The following is a 12,543-nucleotide window of genomic DNA, read 5'->3' as shown; positions in this document are numbered from 1 at the left end:
GCCTGGAATTGCTGGAATCCCCACCATGATGGCTAACCTTTCACCTTTATGGTACTTAGCATCGTCATGGAAGCTTACCCTGAATGTGTCTGTAAGGATGCTTCCAGAAGGGTCTGAGTAGGGAAATCCTAAGTTTATTCTAACCACGGTTCCGCCTTAAAACGCTGACTCATCTTTTATTGGACGAGATTGGGTCACGTGACCCCCATATGCCCCAATGGCTACAGCCAGAGTCCTGTGATGGTGCGATTGGCTAAGGCATGATTGGCTCAGGCATTGGTTAATCCACGCGCTGTCTGCTTCCTGGTGGGAGACCTGGGTCTCCCCTAGTCAGGGGTTTGGGGGGCCAGGATCTCCAGTGGTTCACCCTGCAGACTAAGATGCTTGTTTCTCCACTCCTCCTCCCCGCCTCTACCGCTCATTTGGAATGACACCTGCATTGGGGCAACACTGCTGCTCCCATATCTGTCGCAGGTATTTCCCCTTAACGAATGTCTTGCACGTTTAACTCTGGTTCACAGAAGATCCAAATTACCACAGATGCTGGACAGACAGCTAACAAATATATGGAGTCCATCGAAAGTTCTAGAGTTCACCAAGTGAGTTCCTTCAAAATTAATATTTATTATTTAGACACACACACACAGTGGGGAGGGGGGAAGAGAAGGAGGAAGAAAGGGAAGGAGGGGAGGAGAGAAGGAGAGGAGGAGGGAGGGCGGCGAGGGAGGGGGCAGAGGCACAGGCAGAGAGCGAATGCCATAGCTCTCATGTGGAGGTCAGAGGAGAACTTGTAAGACTGTCCTTTGACCTCACTGTCCTTAGGTTCTGCAGCAAGTTCTTCAGCCACCGTGAAGTGCCTCCAGCCCTCAAGCCGTCAATCATTCTGCACATATTCTAGAAGAAGCCGTCCTTTAAGATTGAGAAGCATGCTCCTTTGATTCCACAGCCTGGGATCTTTTTAAAATCGATTTCATAGCACATTGCAAACTATAGTATAATCTCTTCTGTAATTGCTGTCTTCATAACATCCCACTGAGCGGAAACAACTGTCATCAGTCCTCAGGTGAAGAAAAAGAGAAGTGAGGGGAGTCAGTCAGACTAGTGCAGAGAAACAGAGCCAATGACATGGGTGAGTGCATAACTCTAGAAGATAAACAGATAGATGGTGGATAGATAATGGGTGATAGGTGGTGCACAAATGTATTTATTTTCTATAAAACATTGGCTCACAGGCGGGGCATGGTAGGACTTGTCTTTAATCCCAGCATTCAGGAGGCAGAGAGGCAGAAGCAGGTGGAGATCTGTGAGTTCAAGCCCAGCCTGGTTTACATAGCAAGTTCCGGGACAGCCAGAGCTACGTAATAGATAGACCTTGACAAGAAGAAGAAGAAGAAGAAGAAGAAGAAGAAGAAGAAGAAGGAGGAGGAGGAGGAGGAGGAGGAGGAGGAGGAGGAGGAGGAGGAGGAGGAGGAGGGGGAGGGGGAGGGGGAGGGGGAGGGGGAGGGGGAGGGGGAAGGGGAAGGGGAAGGAGAAGGAGAAGGAGAAGAAGAAAAGGAGAAGAAGAAGAAGAAGAAGAAGAAGAAGAAGAAGAAGAGGAGGAGGAGGAGGAGGAGGGGCAGGAGGAGGAGGAGGGGGAAAAGGGGAGGGGGAGGGGAGGGAAGGAGGGAGAAGAGGACATAGAGGATGAGGAAGAAGAGGATGAAGAAGAGGAGGAGGAAGAGGAAAAGAGGAGGAGGAAGAGGAAGAGGGGAGGAAGAGAAAGAGGAGGAGGAAGAGAAAAGAAAAAGATAAAGATAAAGAAAAGAATTGGCTTACGCAGATGATCAGATCCTGAAGTTAGCAGCAAGATGGAGGCCCAGGAGAGCTGATGTATTCGTCCAGGCCTAAAAGCAAGAAAGACTAATGCTCCAGCCTAGGGCCCAAGGGAGGACACACTTAGCTGTTTCTCAGTGTATGTTTTAAATTGGTTGGATGAACTCCACATTACCAGGGATCTTCCACTCAATCTTCCCTGCGTTCATCTTATCCAGAAACACCCCTGCAGACACACTCAAATAATGTTGGCCAGCCATCTGGGCATCTGATGGCCCAGTCAAGTTGACACAGAAAAGCAAGCGTGATGTGGACGGACTATCCGGGTTGGCATGGAGAGTGTGTGACAGGCCTGGAGTCACCCTGTCTCTGAGGCTCTTACAAGACAGCTGTCTCTCTCTCTCTCTCTCTCTCTCTCTCTCTCTCTCTCTCTCTCTCTCTCTCTCTCTCTGTATAGGATAGTCTGTATAGTGCCTGCTGAGCCAGTCATCAGGATTTCCTGTATTTCCTAAGGATAGCTTCACGGCCAGCTTTATACCCAGCTTCATATAAACATTCCAGACCATGTGCAGTCCGAGCTGCTAAGGCATGAGTGTGTGAGGGGTGGGCAGATCCCCAGCTGCCAGAGAAAGAGGTCACTTACTAGGAAGACGAACCCAGACTCCCCCACTCCACCGACAGCAGTCTCTTACTTCCCCAGGCTTCTGGGACTAGTATTGTTTTCCCTGTAGAAACACATTGTCTTAGTCACCGTTTCTATTTCTGCACAAACATCATGACCAAGAAGCAAGTTGGGGAGGAAAGGGTTTATTCAGCTCACACTTCCACATTGCTGTTCATCACCAAAGGAAGTCAGGACTGAAACTCACACAGGGCAGGAAGCAGGAGCTGATGCAGAGGCCATGGAGGGATGTTACTTACTGGCTTGCTTTCTTATAGAACCCAAGATTACCAGCCTAGGACTGCACCACCCACAATGGGCTGGGTCCTCCCCCCTGGATCACTAATTGAGAAAATGCCTTACAGCTGGATCTCATGGAGGCATTTCCTCAAGGGAGGCTCCGATCTCTGTGAGAACTCCAGCTTGTGTTGAGTTGACACGAAAAACCAGCCAGTAAAGACGTCCTCTCATTACCCGCCTTTGGCCCTCCAGGGGCTGCAGGATAGGCATCACCTGTGGCCATCAGAATCTCAATGTTCCAAGAAACACCCGGCAAACAGGCTTCCTTCACTTGCCAAAGCAGACACATCCAGCCAGGCCAGCTTTGCATGGTCCCTCTGAGGAGGCAAAGAAGTGGACGTTGGTCAAGGGCCTTGACCGTTGGCTGCCACATCAGCTAACGTTTGTCTGCATCCCTGCTGGCTGCACGGGTGTTTCTGTGTCTGTGTCAGCAAATGGCAACTTTGTTGAGGGGATCTGTGTTCCTCTCTTCCTTTCTCTCTTTAAAACTCAGCGGCACCAGCCCCTCCATCCGTGGCAGGATCTCAGACAGCATCAATATTGACAGGCGAGGCCCGATGGCCCCGGCAGGGAACGCTATTAGGGAAGAGGAGCTGAGTGAGCTCATTAGGGTGGCTTCTCAGCACCCTTTGGCAGCCCCAATTACATGGCAGTGAGTGTCATGAATATGGATTGCTGAGGGGAGGGGACCTCATCTAGATTAGGGTGACTTATGCAGAAGCAGTATAGAATCAGGTTTTAAAGTTACAAATCCCAGAGTTTGAAAAACAAAACAAAACAAAAGCAAAATTCTGACTTCCCATCCCCCTTCCACCTTTTCGCTACTCATAAAATTGGGTAAAGGACACTCCGGACTCTGGACCTCAGTTTCCTCACCCATAGAGTGGGCATCGTGGTATTAAGTCCTTCCAAGGGGGCCATGACGGTCATGTAACTTTGTGCGTTTGACACGGGGTCCGGAACATAGGAAACAGTGAGCTAACATAGCTGCTCCAAGCATCTTCAGAAATACTTATGTCTGAGGTTTCCAGAGAGGAAACAGAGGAAGCAGAGGAAACACATAAACAAGAAAAACTGTCTAGTAGAAATCACTATAGAATAATAATTAAATAATGATGATGATGATGACGACGACGATGATGATGATAATAAAAGCATGCTGGAGCAGGCTGACAAGAACATCGAAGCAGTTAATCTAACCACATCCCCTATGTTAAAAGTGGGGTAGCACAGGGTGAAGCTCCGTGGTGGATGGTTCGTCTCTCGTGCATAAGGGCTTACCCTCAACATCTGAAGGAAAATCCCACAGTGAAACGCAGAAAGATGAGCTGAAGAAAGAGACATGAGCTCTTCAGCGTTGGCCGTGAACAATGTGGCGAATGGCACCAGCCATGGGCTAGACATTGTCAAAGAAAAGATTAGTGAACTGAAGATTGGACAATAGGAACTATCCTAGGCGCAATGCATGGATTCTCATCTCCTTTCTATCACTGCAATGAAACACTCTCACCAAAAAGTGGCTTCGGGGGCTTGGGGATTTAGCTCAGTGGTAGAGAGCTTGCCTAGCAAGCACAAGGCCCTGGGTTCGGTTCCCAGCTCCGAAAAAAAGAAAAAAGAAAAAAAGAAGAAGAAAAAAGTGGCTTGGGGAAGGAAGGGTCTTATATCTCAGTGTTCCGGGGTATGGTCCATCCTCAGGGACAAGCAACAGCAAAGTTAAGAGCCAAGAGAAACACAGGCACCTATGCTGGTGTCCAGCTAGCTTTCTTCACTCAGGAAGTTCAGGCCCTACCCCATAAAATGGTGCCATCCAAATCTGTACCCCAGTTAATCAAGACAGCCCCATACAGCCATGCCCACAGACTGACCTGGTCTAGATAATTTCCCATTAAGATCCTTCCCAGGTCCTTTTAGGCTGTGAGGGGTTGGCCCTTGAAACTAACCAGAACAAGAGAAAGAGGATTGAAAAGAAAAAGAGAAGAAGGATTGAAGAGCTTCAGACAGCTTCAAGCAGCAGAATACTCATGTCTTTGGAATCTCAAGGAAGGAAGAAAAAAGACAGAAAAAAAATGTAGCTCATCTGCTCTGGGCTGAGTAATATCTAACTCCTCAGGTCACTGCGAGGACACGAGTTTGTAAGCTCTTAGCCAAGGGCTCTCTCCTTCTCCCTTGTTTATGAGCAGAGACTCATTACTTCTCTTCTCCTGGCTCCCCTACCCGATGCTATCACAGGAGAGCTGAGGATGGTATTACAGGCTCCAGCCACTATATCCAGCTTCTTCATTAAAATTTGAGTTCTGGTGGGTAAGTCATCAGGAGGCTTATCCTAAAGGAGGGACTTTTTCTGAGTAAGATTTCCCTGGCCCAGAATTTTAACCAGGGGAAGGTGGTAGAATGGCTATGGGCTTTCTGAGGGACCACATGTCTGCCAGGAGAGGCCCAGGAAGGGGACCGAAGAACCAGAATGAGACCCCCAGCTCCAGCACTGTATGATGTCACTGTATCATTTGTTGAAGATCCAGTGAGCTTTTGGCTTTTGCTAAACGTGCCACACCCATTTGCAACTCTGGGCCAGGGTGTCTGGCTTGGAGAAATTCCCTCTTTCAGGATAAGCACCCTGATGACCTACCTACCATAACTCACATAAAAACAATTAAAGCTGGGTGCAGTGTCTCTGCCTGCAATCCTATCCCCAACTCTCTCGTGATAGGGGGAGAGTCAGGAGGAGAGAAGTGTCCATATTGGAAATGCTTTCTTGTGGCAGAGGGATCTTCCTAGCACCTCTCCCCCTCACATGGCATTCATTACTCTTCTACAATCATGTACTTAATTGGTCAACTTGCTAGACTGTCCAGAGACTTCGTCTGGAGATGGTGCCACAAAAGTGAACTTGTACACAGCTTTGTCCCTGTACCATGTGTTGTGTTAGAAGGTGGCTTGTATCTGGACTGATCACACCACAGCTCCAGGAGAAGAGGTTTATTGGGGAGAAGCAGGGAAGAGAAGAAGACGAAGGGGGCGAAGGAGGAGAAGGAGAGGAGGAGGAGAGGGAGAAAGAAAAAGAAGAGGAAGAAGAAGAAGAAGAAGAAGAAGAAGAAGAAGAAGAAGAAGAAGAAGAAGAAGAAGAAGAAGAAGAAGAAGCAGCAGCAGAAGCAGCAGCAGAAGCAGCAACAGAAGCAGCAGCAGAAGCAGCAGCAGAAGCAGCAGCAGCAGCAGCAGTAAAGGGTTGGAGGTCTCTGCCTTTTATTTGGACTGTGACATAATCACATGCACACTACGCACAGGTGAGGTGGCACACAGGTGAAGTGCATGCAGGAAATGTATGGCGGTTGCCATGGCAACAGACGCGCCCGGCTCCTTGTCTCCTAGGGTGACGCCATCGCTGGATTTGGAGGGTGGGGACAGGTTCTGTGCCAACACCATGGAAAGCAGAAAAGCGAATAGAGACTAGCGAATGCTGTGACAGGTGCTATAACACGGGTGTGGGACAGAATATGAACGTCGCCAGTGGACCCATCAGGGAGGGCATCCTGGACATGCGTTTTGAAGGGCTGAATATATTATTATCACCTATTCTGTTAGAAAGCGGACTCTTGAGAGAGAAGAGACTTCGGGATTCTCACCGCTGCGTCCTTAGGCGGTCAGAATAATACCGAGATTCTCAATTACTATTTGTTGAATGAACGCGCCGATTGTGAAATATGTCCAAGAAAAGCTTCCAGCCAAAGGAACGGTGGGTGTAAAGGCACGGAGATGCGGAAGGGTGTGACATGTTCAGCATGTTTCAGCCAGAAACTCACTGGGGCTTTGGCATATGATACAGTGACATCATACGGCGCTAGAGCTGGGGGGTCTCATTCCGGTTCTGCGGTCCCCTTCTTGGCTCTCTCCTGGCAGGCATGTGGTCCCTCAGAAAGCCCGTGGCCGTTCTACCACCTTCCCCTGGTTAGAATTCCAGGACAGGGTGTCTTGTATTAAAGCTGATATTAAGCCATAAAATGTAATATGTTATGACACCATAAAATGCAGTGTAATTGCTATAAAACCATAAAATGTAATGTAACAGGCAGTGTCCATTACGCGCCTTGTCTCAGACAGTTACTTTCTACTCTTAGACAAACAAACAGGTCCTATTCACTGCTACCTCTGCAGAAAGGTACAGGGAAACCCTCCCAGGTGAATCATAGCGCAGACAGCGGGGAGGATGCACTGTGCTGTAGAGGAAAATCCCCAGGCTCAGCGGTTAGACTGAACCTGTGTTCCCGTCCGCTTCCTCTAGACTGAGATACTGAAAAGCGGAACCACACACGGGGATTCAGGCTGGTTTCCTCCCAGAATCCCATTCGTCTGGCTTCGTCTTCTCCCCACCGTCTCCAACCCTGTTCTCCTCCATCTGAATAGTGATACCCGTTGGCGGGGGCTCTCAGATCCCACATCCCTCACGACAAGATCAGGATTTCTTCTAGGAGTCAATCCCAGGACGAAGGCATCCCTGAGCAAGGCGCCCAGGTGTGAGCTGTTAGCCGGTGACATTTGCAGGGTTCGGGTGAGGATAGGAAAGGGTGACACCAACGGCAGGTGACACAGACCCGTTAGGATGTATAGATGTGTCATTCTGCCCAAAGGCCACCTTCCTCCTTCTGCACTTTCACTATAAAATGTAGACGGCGAGACCTAGAGTAAGACACACATGCATAAATCAAATGAGGTCAGAAGGGGTCTATACAATTCCAGGCTGTCAAACAGCATTTGACATATAGATATTCTCCTACACCGCATACATGAATAGAGCATCATGCATGCACACTCAATGCATTTTAAAACGAGACAATGCATTGCTGTGGGAGACGGTGATTTATATCCTGACAGAATTAAGTGTGGCGGACCCATGAATATGCATGTCCATTCAGACTGGTGTCAGGACTGCCTTCGGATACAAAGTCATGGGTTCTCAAGTCCCCTTAATAACCTGGCACGGCATTTGCCTGGGATTCATGCCCACCCTCCATCCTCTTTAAATCACTTCTCTATTACTTAGAGAGTCTTGTATGATAGAAGTGTTGTGTGTACAGTTAAACTACTGTCCAGGGAATAATGGGAGAAAATGTGGGGAGAGAAAGAAAGTTAGTTTTTTTGTCTTCTTATTACAATTTGTGGTCCTTTGCCTGGGGCAGGAACTCAAGCAGGGCAGGAACCTGGAGGCAGGAGCTGATGCAGAGGCCATGGAGGAGTGCTGCTTACTAACTTACTCCCAATGGCTTGCTCATCCTGATTTCTTATACCATTCTGGACTACCTACCCAAAGCTGGCACCGCCCACAGGGAGCTGGGCCCTCCCCCATCCATGATCAATCAAGAAAATGTCCCACTGGCTTGACCACATACCAATTCTGGCAGGACATTTTCTCAATTGGAGTTCTTTGTTCTCAAATGACCCTAGCTTGTGTCAAGTTGATACAAAACTGTGTCTGTGGGGTGTGTCTGTGGGGTGTGTGTGTGTGTGTGTGTGTGTGTGTGTGTGTGTGTGTGTCTGAGATTAAGTGCATGCGCATATGACCTTGGAGGGTCAGAAGAAGACATCATGTGTTGGATCTGGACATATGGGCATTTTTTTTAGCTGCCTGACCCACATGCTAGGAACTGAATGTGATCCCTTGTTATCTAATAGCAAGCTCTGTTAGTCACCCAGCCATCTCTCCAGCCCCATTCAATGTGCACGACCACCTCCTCCCATCTTGGGATTCACATACACAAATTCAGCCCAATGGTAGACTTAAGATATTTGCAAAATAAAATCCAGAAATCTTACCCCCAAACTTACATCAACAACAAAAACAACAACGAAAGCACAAGACAAAAGTGTTAAGGCACAACATAAACAATACTTCAGGCAAATAGCGCTCAAATGGATGCCAGTGTGTGAAATGGCAGGGGGCTACAGTGGGGCTTGGGTGAGTCACTCCATTTGGATTCAGTTTGGCGCTGGGCACACGGCACATTCAAGCTATGAGTTTTTGAAGCTATCTAGATGGGGTGGCAATACCATTGTTGAGTTATGGAAGAGGAAGAGAAGAGGGATGAGAGGAACTTGCTAAGTGGGTACGACACTGCCTGGGAGTTCAGGCTCCATGAATAAGGGGCTCATGTGCTGGGTGTGATGGGGAGGTGCCTATCGTGGGAGATGAGAAGAGAAAAAGAAATGGGGAGAGATGGGGAGGAAGAGAGAAGTAAAAAGGACAGAGAGGGACATACATCAGCAGAGACAAATAGAGTCAGAAAGACAGAGGGGCAGAATTAAGGGCTTCAAGAGGAGAATAGAGTAGTCCCTGCTTGTCTAAGAATGCACTTCTTGATCCCCAGTGGGTATAGGAAGCTGCAGACAGTGATAAACTCTGTATACAGTGTCCTTTCTCTCTTTTTTAAAAGATTTATTTATTCATTTATTATATATAAGTACACTGTAGCTGTCTTCAGACACACCAGAAGAGGGCATCGAATCTCTCTACAGATCAGTGTCCTTTCTCTTAATGAGGTCTGTGATCAGTTTGACTCATAAATCAGCCATACTAAAGTAGCAACAATAATGAAGACAGTGATGGAATGATTAGAATAGAATGTCATTGGGGCCTGAGAGATGGCTCAGTGGTTAAGAGCACTGGCTGCTCTTCCAGAGGACCTGGGCCCAGTTCCCAGGACCCACGTGGCAGCTCAGAACCACCTGTAACTCTGGTTCCAGAGGACCCGACACCCTCACACAGATATACATGCAAGCAAAACCACCAATGCATGTAAAAATAAATCTTTAGAAAAAGAGAATAGAAAGTAGTAAAACTTATTGAAAGCTCGCGGACTCTTTATTTATGGGATTTTTATTTCATTGCAGTACTACTGTGGACAAGAGGCCACAGGAACCAAAGAGAGCGGACACTGGATTAGGAGGGGGGAGGGGCATAGCTGGATGTTCAGAACGTATGCTGGAAGAAGAATGATGTGAGGCGGGCTGGAGAAAAAGAAAAAAAAAAAACAGAAACTGATAAAACATGACCAGATGACATACAGAGACCCTTGTGATGACATCACGATGTGTGCATGGCCTATGCTGAGGTATTGACTCCATTTTTCACTGTCTGTGTACACACCTCTATCTAGAGAGCTCCCAAACCACATGAAGTGTTCCCCTATCTCATTCCATTCCCTATTCCCTGGAAGAGTTAGTCCCAGGTGGATACTAAGCAAGCTTGGGGGACCCTCTCCCAGACCCCATGTCATGGTGGCGTAAACATTAGCAAACCATGGCCAGTCTCTAGGCTAGTGTCCCGATAAGACATCTTGTCTCTCTCAGAAGGAAAACGTGACCTGTCTTGATTGATAGTCAGGCCTGACTGCGCCTTGCTACAGCCTGGCTTCTGGGTCGCCTTCTTCCTAATGCGGTTTACAGCCGGCCCAAATGTCATTAGTGAGCACAACAGACTATAAAAGCAGACAGGAAGTGAGTCAGTGTGACGTTCAGGGAGAAACACAAAGAACCAGTAAGTGGAAGAGACTCGCAGCCAGAGAGCTGAGCTGTTGCTACAGGCTGGGCTGAGGAGTCAGCAGAGACCCATAGCCCAGCATCTTCCGCCACTACAGGCTGTGCGTGCCTGAGCTCAGCTGAGAAAGAGCCCCGTGGATATAGGCATGGGAGTGGCCGTAAATGGGAGAAGACTCTGAACTCCCGGGGTAAATGATAAAGCTTGCTGAAAGTCCATAAAAAATATATTCTCTGTCATGCTACCTCCCTGCTTCTGCATGTTGAGAATATTTCTAGGGAAGGGAGATGTGTCAACAAAAGACATTGGCTGCAAGCAGAGTCTTAGTCAGTGTGATGTTCAGGGAGAAACCATTTAATTAGGTGCTGGCTTAGTTTCAGAGGTTTGGTGAATTATCGTTACAGCGGGGAGCATGGTGACTTATAGGCAGACATAGTGCTGGAGAGGTATCTCTGAGAGTTTACATCTGGCGGGAGGAAGGGAGGAAGGGGGAGAGAGGAGAGAGAGAGAGAGAGAGAGAGAGAGAGAGAGAGAGAGAGAGAGAGAGAGAGAGAGAGAGAGAGAGAGAGAGACTGGACCCACCCCTAGTGATACACTTGCTCCAATGAAGCCACACTCCCTAATCCTTCTCAAGTAGTGCCACGCCCTAATGCTAAGCATTCAAATATATGAGCCAATGGGGGCCGTTCTCATTGTGTGACGTGCTGAGGAGGATTTCAGATATTCTGTAATCCGTTTTGGGGAGACCATTGTGGGGTGCATCTTTCTTGAGAATGTTCTACTAGGCTTTTGGATTTTCAATAAGCAACTTTAGAGATCTTGACTGCGACGGAGATTGGAAAAAACAGTTGGATAAAATCTTGCAGACGTCTTCAGGCACTGGGAAGTTGTAGAAGTAGCTCTAGGAGGAGAAGGGAAAAACTATGAAAGAAAATATATCAGGCAGGGACCTAATGAGAAAGACAGCCTTGGAAAGTCCCTGCAACGTCTGGCTAGAGAGTGTCAAGGCGGGTGATGGTGAGTGTTAGGTTTATGTCAACCCCGTGCTGCAGTGCACGCGAGACTCAGCCTTTCTGAAACATCTGCGTATTAGTTGAGGTAACCTTTAAGCTGCTGCAACAAAGAACCCCCAACTACAGTGCATTAAGAGATAGTTCATTTATTATTCTTGGCTTTGCTCCATGCCTTCCTTGGGGTTCGGTGTCTTTTCTCCGCCATTTTCCTCGCTCAAGCCACTCCACTGCAAGAGAGCGCGTCTCGTGCCTTTGTAGACAGCAACAAAGAGAAAAACCGACACAATGTACATATTTCTTTCAAGCAAGTGAAGCAACACTAGACAGATCACTTTTGCTCCCCTTCCGTTGGCTTGACCTTAGTCACAGGAGTTCATCTTGCCCTGAGGCAGGCTGGGAAATGTAGTTCCCAGCTGGGAAGCCATAAATTGTCCAACCAAGAAAGAGAGAATGGGTTTTTGCTAGAAAATGGGCAGGTCTAGTGCGGTCTTGGATCTGATAGGAGCTGCTGTACTTTCTCCGCAGGGTTATTAGCCTTGTCAAGTGGACCCTTGTGCCCATCACTCTAAAGCATCAGAGTCGCTTAAACAGGATTCTGTTTTCAGAGCTGTCTGGTAGTCTCCCTTAAGTGCTCGGGAAAGCCAAAGTCCCTGGAATTGCTTACCAAGCACTACTGGTTCCCAGTCTTTCCTCAGGCTTCTAACATCATCTCCTTCCTCATCCTTTCCCACTCTGCCCACGAATCCCTTGGCCTTCTTCAAACATGTCAGCCATGAGACCACCTGAGGGCTTTTGCACTGCTGAGGGGCTCAGTCAACAACGTTGAGAGCTCTGAGGCAGGGATGGACCTAAAGAGCTTCTCCATACGCTGTCCTATAAAAAAGAACGTGGTCTTGGACAACAGACTCTCTGTAGCAGCTCTGGAAATTGGCCTTCATTCTTATAGAGAGATTGGTCAGTGCATTATGACCTTAGCAACTGGTGTTATTCTGTGATTAGGGAGAGAGGAGTCTGGATGGAAACAAAGACACAAGTAGAAAGATCTGGTAAGGACTTCTTTGTTTCTGATGGCCCTGCTTGGAGTGACTAAGATATGGAAATAACCCAGATGTCTACCAACAGGAGAGTTCATGAAGAGAATGTGGTACAGACACGACAGAGTTTTACTCCAACATAAGGAAAAATAGAATTATGCCATTTAAAGGGAAATGGATGCATCTGGAGATCATTGC

At 47.9% G+C, this 12,543-nt stretch overlaps 1 long non-coding RNA gene across 1 annotated transcript; it reads left to right on the top strand.

The window, feature by feature from the left end:
• The first annotated feature begins 250 nt into the window (after positions 1 to 250).
• Positions 251 to 987, top strand: LOC134481336 (uncharacterized). Its single transcript, XR_010056828.1, has 2 exons — positions 251 to 599; positions 823 to 987. It is a non-coding gene; the product is annotated as an uncharacterized LOC134481336 (long non-coding RNA).
• The last annotated feature ends 11,556 nt before the right edge of the window (positions 988 to 12,543 follow it).

Source organism: Rattus norvegicus, chromosome 12, assembly GCF_036323735.1.
Source record: "Rattus norvegicus strain BN/NHsdMcwi chromosome 12, GRCr8, whole genome shotgun sequence".
Taxonomy (NCBI): Eukaryota; Metazoa; Chordata; class Mammalia; order Rodentia; family Muridae; genus Rattus; species Rattus norvegicus.
Note: the sequence above shows the minus strand (reverse complement) of the source record. Positions and strands in the feature narration are given on the sequence as shown.